Raw genomic sequence first — 12,542 nt, 5'->3', positions numbered from 1 at the left:
TGTGATGGAAGCCATAATGTTTTAATCACGGAATAACAAGCAGATTGAAAACAATAAGCAGACTAGGCATCAAAACTGGGGCCGACATCAAAAGTGGGCGTCTGCGAGTGGGCAGGCAGTGTGTCACAGAACCTGAAAAATGTGCTGATAACATGACAAAGGAGGCCATAATAACAAAGAAATGAAAGAAAACTAAAGAAGATCAAAAGGACACTCAGAATCAACAAGATTATAGAGCTGAAATGTTTTGACATGTTATCATTCAGAAGAAAGTGACATGCAAACCTTTAATTTCAATTTCCTGTAAGTTTTGGCATACTTAGGTATCATTATTCATCCAGTATTAAAGCTAAAAAAATCCATGGATAACAATATAGTGCTTGCCTACACAGTGAACCACATTATTCAACAATTTATTAAATATTTTAAGCTGGAGCATGTGATTTGCTCTTAAACTAATAAGAGAAAAAACTGACTTCTAAAAAACATTTTTTTAAATATACAGAACAACAAATTGATAAATATTCCTGGTTTATTGTTTCAACGAGTTAATAATTCAAACAATAAAATTTATTTTGGCCTTTTATTTTGAATAGCGCATAAGTACAGTGTACCTAAAGTAAAAATTACCCGCAATTCAATACGTAAGATAAAAATCAATATTCACTCCTCTATGTATGCCAAAGTTTTTAAATTTTCTACACATACAAGATACGATATACTGATTATTTGGCTACAGTTTCATTCCAATATCTATTAAAGTTTTTGAGTTATTTAATGTGAAAGTAGTAGTAAAAACTATAGATCATAACGTCCAGGCCCCTTTACAACAAGGTCTGGTGAGGCGGCCAGCATGGATGTGGTCTTCTGGCTGTTTTCCACATCCAACGAGGTATATACCTGGCTGGTGCCCATGTCCCGCCTCAGACATCAGACACACATTTTGAAAACCGCTCTCACATTTACACATGAGATTACTCTTGACGCAAACAGATGGAGTACAGAGATTCCGTCTTGTACGGTGTGGGTGCTTCTGGGAGGTCATCCAACTGACCCACTAACATGGCCACAACCCATTTGACAATGCCGACTCCGTTGAGAAAACGGAAAAGGCAAAGAAGAAAAACGATCCTTTAATACTTGCTTCGGTTGTTCTTGAAACTACATTTCTGTATGACGATTTTCTCCCGTAAAGAGGGACGTGTTCAGTTCTGTCTACAAACAAACGCTCAGTCGAGTCACAAATCTGGTCCGATACTAGGTTAGCTCGTATTTTGTTCACTAAACGACAGTGCCGAAAACTATCGAATTTCTGTTTGCTGTCAGGGAAGACGGTACAGAAGATTCGTGGTCAGCAAGCCACATAAAAAGTGATATGCAACGAGACCAGAGTGCAATGGGCACTTTTATGGCCACGGTATGGTAGGGAAAAGAAGTCTCACGTATTACAGAATGTGGGTCAGTAGTGATGAGTCAGGGATCGGACAGCAGCAATTTCGTGGCAGAGATGTGAGTCCGCAACATCGATATCGAAGCCCATCGAGAATGCCACGACCCGCTCGCTGGCCATCTCTCTCTCGACAAAATGCAACGAGAACTCACTCCGAGAAAAATTGCTACTCAGCGTCGAGGCTTTACTGCCTCGTATCGCGCGGATAGACTTCGCTGCGGAAGGTCGGAACTACAAATAAAACCACTTGGACATGCCACACACAACCGTGCGCTGCCCCCAAATACGGACAACAGCTTTTAGGTAGGGCAGGGTTATCGCCATTTCTCATCGCTGAATTCGTTAGATTTCGCCACGTTAAAATCGCTAAAACGACGCATTTCGAAACTCATTGTTAGGGAACTACCAGGAAATGAAATCTAAGAAAGTGTTCAACAAATTCACGTAATGTTAAGGTGATTAAAATTCTTCTGAGTGTTGTTCGGTATCACTGTATAAAATATAAAATAGATGAAAATATTTAACCTATAAAATCGACGTTTCGGCTGTATTAGAACGGCCTTTCTCAGGGTAAGGCTGGCTTTACTGGAGAAAAGATACCCCTCTTTAAGGCAGACTATCGCTGTCAGTGTGTCATAGTCTGGGACTTCATTGGCCCTACAAGGTAACAGGCTAGTCACGACTGCAGGGTTTCACTGCAGGTCCACGTTGAGCTACACCGGCTAAGGTACTCTAATGACAGACGAGGGCGTACCACCTCAAGTAGGTCGATGGGCGGAAAATTGCTATGGTGTTCAAACCAACCATCATCAGATCTACGACGAATTTACTTTACGAAACTTGTTAGATCCCCTGAATACTTAAATTTGCGACCTGGCGGCTCAGGAACATCCACCAGATAAACTCGATTACAGTGTACAATCTAAATGAATCGATGTGCTGAAAAAGGGGTCATCTCCCAGAACGTAAATTTTTCAGGAGACACAAAAATTGGTTTACTACACAATGGGTTAAAGATGTGCCATGTAGCAATTGGCCCTGCGGTGAAACAATATACAGAATTACAACACAATTTAACCATCGATTGTGCTCAGTAATCGAGTTTGAATGTACCGGAGATGACCTCTTTTCGAATCTAACATTTTTCATAAGACAAGTAGCCTTCTGTTTGAAGCGAAAGGATTGTGTTGGGCAAGTTTACACTATTCATATTCATTACAGCGGTGTGTTATGATCAAATAGGTTTATTCGCAGCGGTGTGTTATGATCAAATAGGTTTATTCGCAATATACCCGAAATACAACCACTAGCAAAACACAGCAAACCAGAGAATGATGGTTATGCTTCATTTTTATCTTGTCCATCCATTGCTGCTCAGCTGGGGATACTGTTATAAAATGGCTTCTGCTCCTCAGGTATTGTAATCTTCCCCCTCCTTCCTACTTCCAGCTGTTGTTCACATTAAACATTGTCCAGTTCAAGTAATTAATCAGCAAAGTCTTTTATGAAGATTTGAGAGGATCGAAGATTACAATAAACTTTGTAGTTTACTTAGCTTGTCATGCTGGGTTAGATCCAGTTCGTTTTGTGGGCGGGTCTGATTCTCGATGCTGAAAATGTCACATGAGGTCCTCACGATTAGTTTGAGCTAAATAAACCTGAAGATTGTTGCTCCAGCATTTTTTTTTGTGTAAATATATTTTCTCACATTTTAGTATATCATACAGTATTTTGGTTTTTCACATTAACAAAGCCGAAATTACATTGTTCGCACAAAATACAAAAACACGTCCGATCACATCAGAGGCATGCTTACGAACTCTCACCTTCTGCGGAAATAAAAATATTGCAAAGGGTTTCTAATATTTCTTAGCAAATGAATTTCTGATAGCTTCAATTTCGATTATTATTTGACAAATGAATCCCCAAATAAACATAGTAAACAGTGTAGGATCGCGTAATTAATAACAGAAATTTGAAGTGTGCCAATAATTCGTAATTTTAAATGCTTCTAAAAAAAAATAATTTTAACTGTTTATTCAGAATTAGTACTTAGCGACTATAACATCGAAACTAAAATTTTTGTAAAGTAATTCCTTTTCTTAAACTGTAGCTTGAAAATATAACATACTGTGTATAAAATTATATGAAAGTTTTCAGAAAAGCAACTGAGATAATACTGACCTGTCCAAAATTCGAAAAATAATACTGGTATCGACAGCTACTGTTGAGGAAAAGTAATGCTAGAGGAGGAAGTCAGTCTAGAATTTTATTTCTGTCTTCTAGTTTCTTCTCTTTCATTGGAACAGGTCCACTATACGCTTGTTTACATGGGGATGGCCCTGTCCCGAACTCAACAGCCTTCTTTATGCGACATGACCCTCTGTTACGCCAAACGATGCATACAGAAGGTATAAAGGTCAGCTATCTCCGGTAAACGTAATGTGGACAAAAGGTGGATGCGCCCCCTTTTCCAATTTATCGATTCAGTTATATGCACTGAAATTTACTGATGTATCGCCGCTGCAGTAGGTGCCTTTTCCATTTTCTATAAATATACAGTGTGAACCTGAACACTAGCGACAGCATTTCGGAGATTGCTTGGGGGATGTTCTTTGATTACTTTGGTATAAGGGATCCACGGTCACCGATAGCTCGTTACAGAGTAACAATGTAATTATGATTTATTCAGTGTTCTTCAGTTACGTTTGTTTCTATGAAAATACCTTCACAACAATGAATAAGCCCGTGAATTTCAGTCACCAAAACGTACAAGGCGTCAGACGAAGCACTCACTGCACTCGTTGCTGCCGCTGCTGGGGGAACAGATCAGCGTAGCGCCGTTCTGCAGTCCTTCCATTGCGTTCAGTGAACGCGTAGACGAGATCCACATCGGCCAACACTTCCTCGGTAAACTTCTCCATGCAGCTGTTCATCACGACCGTCGGGCGCACAAACCCGAGACAGAAGTGAGGAAGTACTGTACGCAAGTTTGAGGGCGAAGAGCAAAGTGGGCGTTACTGTTGACAGCATCACGTACTGGAACGTTTCGCAGATCAAACCAATACTGAAGAACGGAAATAGGAATAATCCACCGAATTAGAGACCCAGTCACTAACGTCGATTTGCAGTAGGATTTTGGAATGTATACTGTGTTAGAACGTTATGAATTACCTCCAAGGAAGCGGTTTATTGACACACAGATAACAAAGATGCAGGAAATATCGTTCTTTTGAAACGCAACTGGCTCTTCACATGCACAAAGTGTTGAATGCTATCGACAGGATATCAGATTGATTTCATATTTCTAGATTTCCAGAAGCTTTTAGACGCCGTTTCTCACAGGCAATTTCTAATCAAAATGCGCGCCTGTGGAGGATTGCTTCAGTTGTGTGACTGAATTAGCGACTTCGTGTCAAAAAGTTCACAGTAGTAACCGACGGAAAATCATTGAGTAAAACAAAAGTGATACCTGACGTTCCTCAAGGACGTGTTATGGGGACCCTGCTGTTCCCAATCTACATGGACGATTCAGGAGACAATCTGAGCATCCCTCTCAGATTGTTTGCACATAATGCTGTCGTCTACCTTCTAGTAAAGTCATCAGTAGATCAGAACGAATTTAAAACGACTAAGACAGGGTATCTGTATGGTGCTTAAATCATACAAATTTAAATGGCGTCAATTCGAATAAAAATCTAGGAATTACTATTACGAACAACTTTAATTAGTATGATCACATAGATGAAGCTGCGAGTAAGGCAAACCAAAGATTGTGTTTTATTGGCAGAACTCTTAGAAGATGCAACAGGTCTATTAAAGGCGCTGCACACATTACCCTCGTTCGTCCTCTGCTAGAGTATTGCTGTGATGTATACTCGTACCAGGCAGGATTCACGAGAGACATAGAAAAAGTTCACGAAAGGGCAGCTCGTTTTGTATTATCGCGAAATAGGGGAGAGAGTGTTTCGGATATGAAAGCGAGTTGGGACGGCAACCATTACAACAAAAGGCGTTTCTCGTTGACAGACAGGACAACCGGGCACCCTCTACTACTAAGGACGCCAAATCCAGTAATTAACACGCCGTTCCCGTGAAGACAAAGGATAAAGGACAGGATAAAGGAGGGGAAGTCTTTTCTGGAGGTATTTACAAGGAGTGTAGCCTCTTTTACGGAAATGAAACGTGAACGACGAGCGTTTCAGACAAGAAGAGAACAGAAGTTTTTGTAATGGAGTGCTGTAAAAGAATGTTGAAAACGAGACTGGGAGAGGAAATGTGTAATTAGGAGGCACCGAATCCAGTATTTGAGTATTTTCTGGAAATCGTCTTAAATGATTTATTGTCATTTTACACTTAGAACATGCTTTTTCCGCTCATGAGTTCCTATATTTAAAAAAACCGTAAATAAATTCAAATAATTTGAAAGCACAGTTAAAATTCTGCTTTAATTACTGTGATGTCTGTGACGTCACTGGCTAACACCCTGCCGTCAAGATTATTAATAGGAAATGTTTTTCGGAATTGTGGTAATGTCCTATGGGACCAAACTGCTGAGGTCGTCGATGCCTAAGTTTACACACTATTTAATCTAACTTAAACTAACTTTCGTTGAGAATAACACACACAACCATGCCTAAGCGAGGACTCAAACCACCGACGGGGAGAGGGGGAGGGGGGGGGGAGCCGCGCAAACCGTGACAAGGCGCCTTGGATCGCGCGGCTTATTGACGGTGATACACTGTTTTGGAATTTACGTTTCGGAAAATGAGTTAGAAATGGTGTGTGGCACTAGTTTGTACAACTATAAAATCTCCTGTAAATACTGTTTTTTAATGTTTCAAAGAATGAAAAGATGTATAAAATGCGGTTGCAGCCCGCTCGTAGAGATCCAAATGATATAGTGGTCACTATATGTGTTTCTTGTTGTGAGGATCGTTTTTAATTAAGCAACCGCTCCCTAAGAACACGTTGACCGTACTAACGTAATTGGTAGCGCGCTGAAGTTTTCCTGCAATGTTCGCGAGATTGTTCCTTCTTTCATATCTGTTTTCATTTATAAGCTTCAATTTATGCCTCATCAATTTAAGATGAATGGCAAGGATGATGTTCAGAATCTGTATTTCATGCCTGATGTAGCTGTTATTATAAAGAATCTGAGACACCATTTAACGATATGCGACCACATTATTCTTACCAAACATGTCGTTGCAGGCAATAATTTCCCACTCCCACATGTCTCCATTGAGCCTGTTGTAAAACTGTACAAATTTTACAAAGAGAAAACTGAACATTGATTGTAACATGTGAGGAAATGTAATAAAGCCAGAGCATTACCATAAAATGAAGTTTGGCCCAACTCAAGCACTTTTAACTCATAGTGTTTCAGCAGTATTTAAGCATACTGTAGAACAACAAATACTTCAGCCGGCCGAAGTGGCCGTGCGGTTCTAGGCGCTGCAGTCTGGAACCGCGAGACCGCTACGGTCGCAGGTTCGAATCCTGCTTCGGGCATCGATGTGTGTGACGTCCTTAGGTTAGTTAGGTTTAACTAGTTCTAAGTTCTAGGGGACTAATGACCTCAGAAGTTGAGTCCCATAGTGCTCAGAGCCATTTTTGAACAAATACTTTAGGTCTCTGCTCCGTCAACCGGATATTTTGTAGTCATAATTTTCAGGTGGTTTAAACTAATGACCAGAGGCAATACAAAAATTGCAACATGTGTAGTTTGTAAAGGCAAACACAATGATACTCTGCAGTTCACCGGGACTGTTGTTGCGCTGTCTGAAAATCTGAAAATTGAGAAAACAGGTACCTGAAAAACAGTAGTAGGTCTGGCAACAACTACAGCTATTAACAGTTAGAATTATCTTCTGAATGGAAAAGATTCCACTATGTTTTTTGTGCAGTCTTTCATGAGTTGTCCTGGAAAACCTTATCAGCATGGTCCGAGCACATATCCATTTCAAGATTCGATCAGTTCTTAGACAATTCTGCGACTTGTTGCTGTGTCACAGTACTTCCATCCCAGTCGCCATGCAACGCAGTTGCCATGTTTCTTATTTCCTGAATATAAAAATGTGGGTTGCATTCGATAAACGAGAGGTCATAAACGTATCAACTTTCGGAAAGTTTCAACAAGCAGCCTTCACTAAATTCCTTTTCATTGTTACTTAAGAGTCGTAAATTCGTTTTCCGTCACTGAACTGTTTTCGGAAAAAGTACGGAAAAACGCTATTAACTTCGGCTGACACTCCTGTAAGAAATGAGTAGTATCGTCTTACTCATAGCCCTTGGCGTCACAAGAGCTTCGGCCAATAACAGAGCGTATTCGATCACATGGCCAACGGCCTTTTTGCAGTGGTAACACCGGTTCCCGTCAGATCACCGAAGTTAAGCGCTGTCGGGCTGGCCCCGTGTTGTTGGCAAGCGGAGTGCACTCAGCGCTTCTGAGGCAAACTGAGGAGATACTTGATTGACAAGTAGCGCCTACGGTCTCGTAAACTGACAAACGGCCGGGAGAGCGGTGTGCTGTCCACATGCTCCTCCATATCCGCATCCAGTGAGGCTAAGGATGACACGACGGCCGGTCGGATCCGTTGGGCCTTCAAGGCCTATTAGGGCGAAGTTTTAATTCGCTCACGTGGCAAATCTTGAAATTTAATGATTTTTAAGGTTTAATTAAGAGTTTTAAGCTTTAATTACACAAAAATAACAGGTATTTTGTGAGAAAATGCTATTTGAATATAATAATCATTCGGAATAACAACATTCCGTTGAGGGGAAAAGCAATTTATGGCACATCTTCATTAAAAGAGCGGATCGGTTGACAGGATACTTCCCGAGGCATCAAAGAATAGTCGGTTCGGAAATGGGAGGAAGTTTTGGGGAACGGGGGGAGGAGATGGGGTTAAAATTCTGGAGAGTGAAATCAGCAATCGTGTCCAGATGAATGTAGGTTGCAGTAGATACGCGCAGATAAATGGACTTGCACGGACTGAAGAACACAACAAGAACGACAGCAACAACGACATCCTTCTTTTATGGAATGCACGTCATATATTCTACAGGCGGATATCCTAGTTTGGCTTACATCCTCACGGACGTGTGGGTGCTTCCTGTGGTCTACAGAGACAGCGAGATACTCCGCGGAAAACGGCGGAGGGCCGGAAGAGAAACTGTCGTCTGGAGCAGGGCGCAGCAGGGCGCCATCGATCTCTGGTGCGGCGCCAGGCGCGGCGTCGGCGTCGGCGTCGGCGTCGTCGGCGTCGGCGGCGCCACGAGACGCTGCAGCTCAGCGCGACGCGCGTACTCTGCGCGGGAACACGCGAGGAAGAACCAGGACACGCGAGAAGGAACCGGCCAGATGCGAGCCGGACCTGCGCACTGACGGTTCCGTACAAACATACACTCATGCTCATAAATTAAGGATAATGCTGATACGTGGTGAAACAACGCTCTGGTGGGCGGTTTGCGGGTTTAAATCACCTCGGGGTACGACCATGCGGTGCATTTCACCTGCGGTCGTCGCACGGTGGCGCTGGCAGCAGTCCACATACGCAGAAGTGTGTTGGTGCATGTCAGAGTACCATGCAGCGACTAAGTGTGCAGACGTTTTCGGACGTGCTAATGGTGACTGTGTGTTGAAAATGGCTCGGAGAACACATATTGATGACGTTATGAGGGTTAGAATACTAGGGCTACTGGAGGCTGGTCCAACACAGCAGGTCGTAGCACGGGCCCACCGTGTGCCACAAAGTGTGATCGCAAGATTATGGCAACGATTCCAGCAGACAGGAAACGTGTCCAGGCGCTACAGTACGGGACGTCCACAGTGTACAACACCACAAAAAGACCGCTATCTCACCATCAGTGCCCGCAGACGGCCACGGAGTACGGCAGGTAGCCTTGCTCGGGAACTTACCGCAGCCACTGGAACAGTTGTCTCCATACGCACAGTCTACAGACGACTGAACAGACATGATTTATTCGCCCGGAGACCTGCAAGCTGCATTCCCTTGACCCCTGGTCACAGAAAAGCCCGTACAGCCTGGTGTCAAGAACACAGTACATGATCATTGGAACTGTGGTCCCAGATTATGTTCATGGACAAGTCCAAGTATAGTCTGAACAGTGATTCTCGCAGGGTTTTCATCTGGCGTGAACCAGGAACCGGATACCAACCCCTCAATATCCTTGAATGGCACCTGTATGGAGGTCGTGGTTTGGTGGTCTGGGGTGGGATTATGATTTACGCAAGTATACCCCTGCACGTCTTTGACAGAGGAACTGTAACAGGACGGTGAATCGGGACGTCATTTTGCACCAATACGTCCGCCTTTTCAGGGGTGCAGTGCATCCCACCTTCCTCCTGATCTATGATAACGCACGCCCCACTGAGCTGCCATCGTGGAGGAGTACCTTGAAACAGAAGATATCAGGTGAATGGAGTGGCCTGCCTGTTCTCCAGACCTAAACCCCATCTGGGATGCTCTCGGTCGACGTATCGCTGCACGTCTTCAAACCCCTAGGACACTTCAGGAGCTCCGATACGCACTGGTACAAGAATGGGAGGCAATACCGCAGCATCTGCTCGACCACCTGATCCGGAGTATGCCAACCGGTTGTGCGGCCTGTGTACGTGTGCATGGTGATCATATCCCATATTGATGTCGTGGTAGATGCGGAGGAAACAGTGGCGTTTTGTAGCAGATGTGTTTCGGGATGGTTTTCTCGACTTATCACCAACACCGTGGACTTACAGATCTGTGTCGTGTGTGTTCCCTACGATCCTATGCTATTTGCGCCAGTTTTGTTTAGTGCCACCGTGTGTGGCGCCACATTCAGCAATTATCCTTAATTTATGAGCATGTGTGTAATTATGTACCGGTGGTTATTCTTAAACTTTCCCTATTTAACACGTTATGAGACGGAAACTGATTACCGTACAAGTAGCGAACCTGGTAGCGTTAACGTCGAGCGCATGGGGTGCATGATTTCCAAGCGTCACACCGTCACCGTCCAGTTCCAAGTATGGCCACCAGGTGCCGTGATTAGTCATCGTGATCCGTAGTCTCACACACCTGACTGGTCGCAGTGTACTTGTTGACGTGTCAACGTGAGCTTGGACAAAAGGAGCAGGGCGTTACTGGTGAAGCTCTATTATCAAAACAACAGTAATGCTGCAGCTGCACTTCGAGAATACCGCCGGCTGAAAGGATTACGGAAGGGTCTTTCCTCCACCTGCTGTGCCGAGCATGATGAAGAAGTTCGAGTCAACTGGAGAACTGGGCGTCGCTCCGGGAAGAGGCCGATGACCGGTTGCACCACAGGTGGTTCACGAGATTTCTGTTGCTATGGCAGACAACGCTGCGCGCAATTCCCCAACGTCAGGCAGTGTGCGTGGTGTGTCACGACAGTTGCACATCCCGTGGTCCACTGTACGGAAGGTGCTTCGAACCATCCTCACAGGGAAGCCGTACAAGATCCATATCGTACAGCAGCTTGCACCACAGGACACACAATGACGTGTTGACTTCACTCTCCACTTCCTCGCAAGGATTGAAGTTCACCAGTGCTGGCCCTGCACTATAATATGGACAGACCAAGCTCATTTTTCTCTGATGGGTGAAGTGAACACACAGAGCTGTCGAGCGTGCGGATCTTCACCTCCAACCACTGTGCATGAAGTTCCTCTGTATGGTGGACGTGCCTTTTTATGGTATGGCCTCATGGCTACATTCGTCATTGGCCCATTCTGTTTTGAACAGGTTGGCTCTCAAGGACCAGCCAGCGTTACTGCGATATGCTTCGCCAGCATGTCATAACCGCCCTACAGGAGAGAGACGCATTGATCTCGACAGTTTTCATACAAGATGGGGCCTCGCCGCATAACCGCATGTGAAGTTCACGTGCTTCTCCGAAACACATTTGCAAAGGATCGAATTATCTGATGATCGTTTCCAAACACTTGGCTGGCACGACCAAATGATCTCATTCCCTTTGATTTCTGGAGTGGGGCTAGCCGAAGGACACGGTTCACCAGGGCAACATTCACACATGTGCATCAAGACAGGTAGCCAGCGTACCTACGGACGTGCTTCGTTCTGCCGTGCAGAACGCAATCCTGCGCTTTCATACTCTTCTGGACACCGATGGCCCCCGTATTGAGCCCATTTGGCAGCAGTTTTGGTACCGGTATATATTGGTATAATATACCGTAGCAGCACGTTAAAAGTGTTTCAGCTGAATTGATTCTGTATTATTTCTCTTCCTTGTGTCTTTGACATTAATGCTACCAAATTTTACACTGATACGGTAATTAGTTTCAGTGTTATAACGTGTTAAATAGGGAAAGTTTAATTATAACCACCCGGTATGTAGATAGATCAACCATTTCGGTAATCGAAAATCCCGACCATTTTCGCCTATTTATCGACACTGATACTGGGAAGATATCGATCTCAGGGATTCTAAGAGAATATAGTTCAATTTTGTACTGCGAGACGTTTTCGCTGGAGGGTGCCGTTTTCGAGTTATTCAAGAAAAACGTACAAAAGTGATATTCAATGTGTTCTGTCTCGGAAACCATTCGGAATAGGGCATACGTCCATATGAAGTTTTTTGTTCAGAATCCTATCACCCCTCAAAGGATGTACCTTTCTTCCTGACTCACCCTGTATTTTCCGTTTACGATACGTAAGTATACTTTACTAAAAAATGTTTCGTGCACCTTAAGATAGGCCCCATATGGGGATGTTGTAAATTAGGTTGACTGTCTCAGTGTGCATGAAATATTTTCTGGACCAGTTTTGTTTTGGTCACCCCTATAAGTAATTATACAAAGGAAATCAACAAATCCACAATTACAAAATCTTTGACATTTGCGTGGTGTCTGTAGGAGAATAATTTAACTCTTTCGATAGCTATTTTGAAAGATAGTTATTACGAATAATAAAGCAATTCTGACATTGAGGTCGATAATGAAATAAGACTAAAGAAAAATCAAGATACGTTCATAGGATTTGTCCATCCGGAAAAAGCGTGCGACAATGTCAAATGGTGCAAGATATTCGAAATTCTGAGAGAATTA

This window comes from Schistocerca piceifrons, chromosome 7, assembly GCF_021461385.2.
Source record: "Schistocerca piceifrons isolate TAMUIC-IGC-003096 chromosome 7, iqSchPice1.1, whole genome shotgun sequence".
Taxonomy (NCBI): domain Eukaryota; kingdom Metazoa; phylum Arthropoda; class Insecta; order Orthoptera; family Acrididae; genus Schistocerca; species Schistocerca piceifrons.
Note: the sequence above shows the minus strand (reverse complement) of the source record.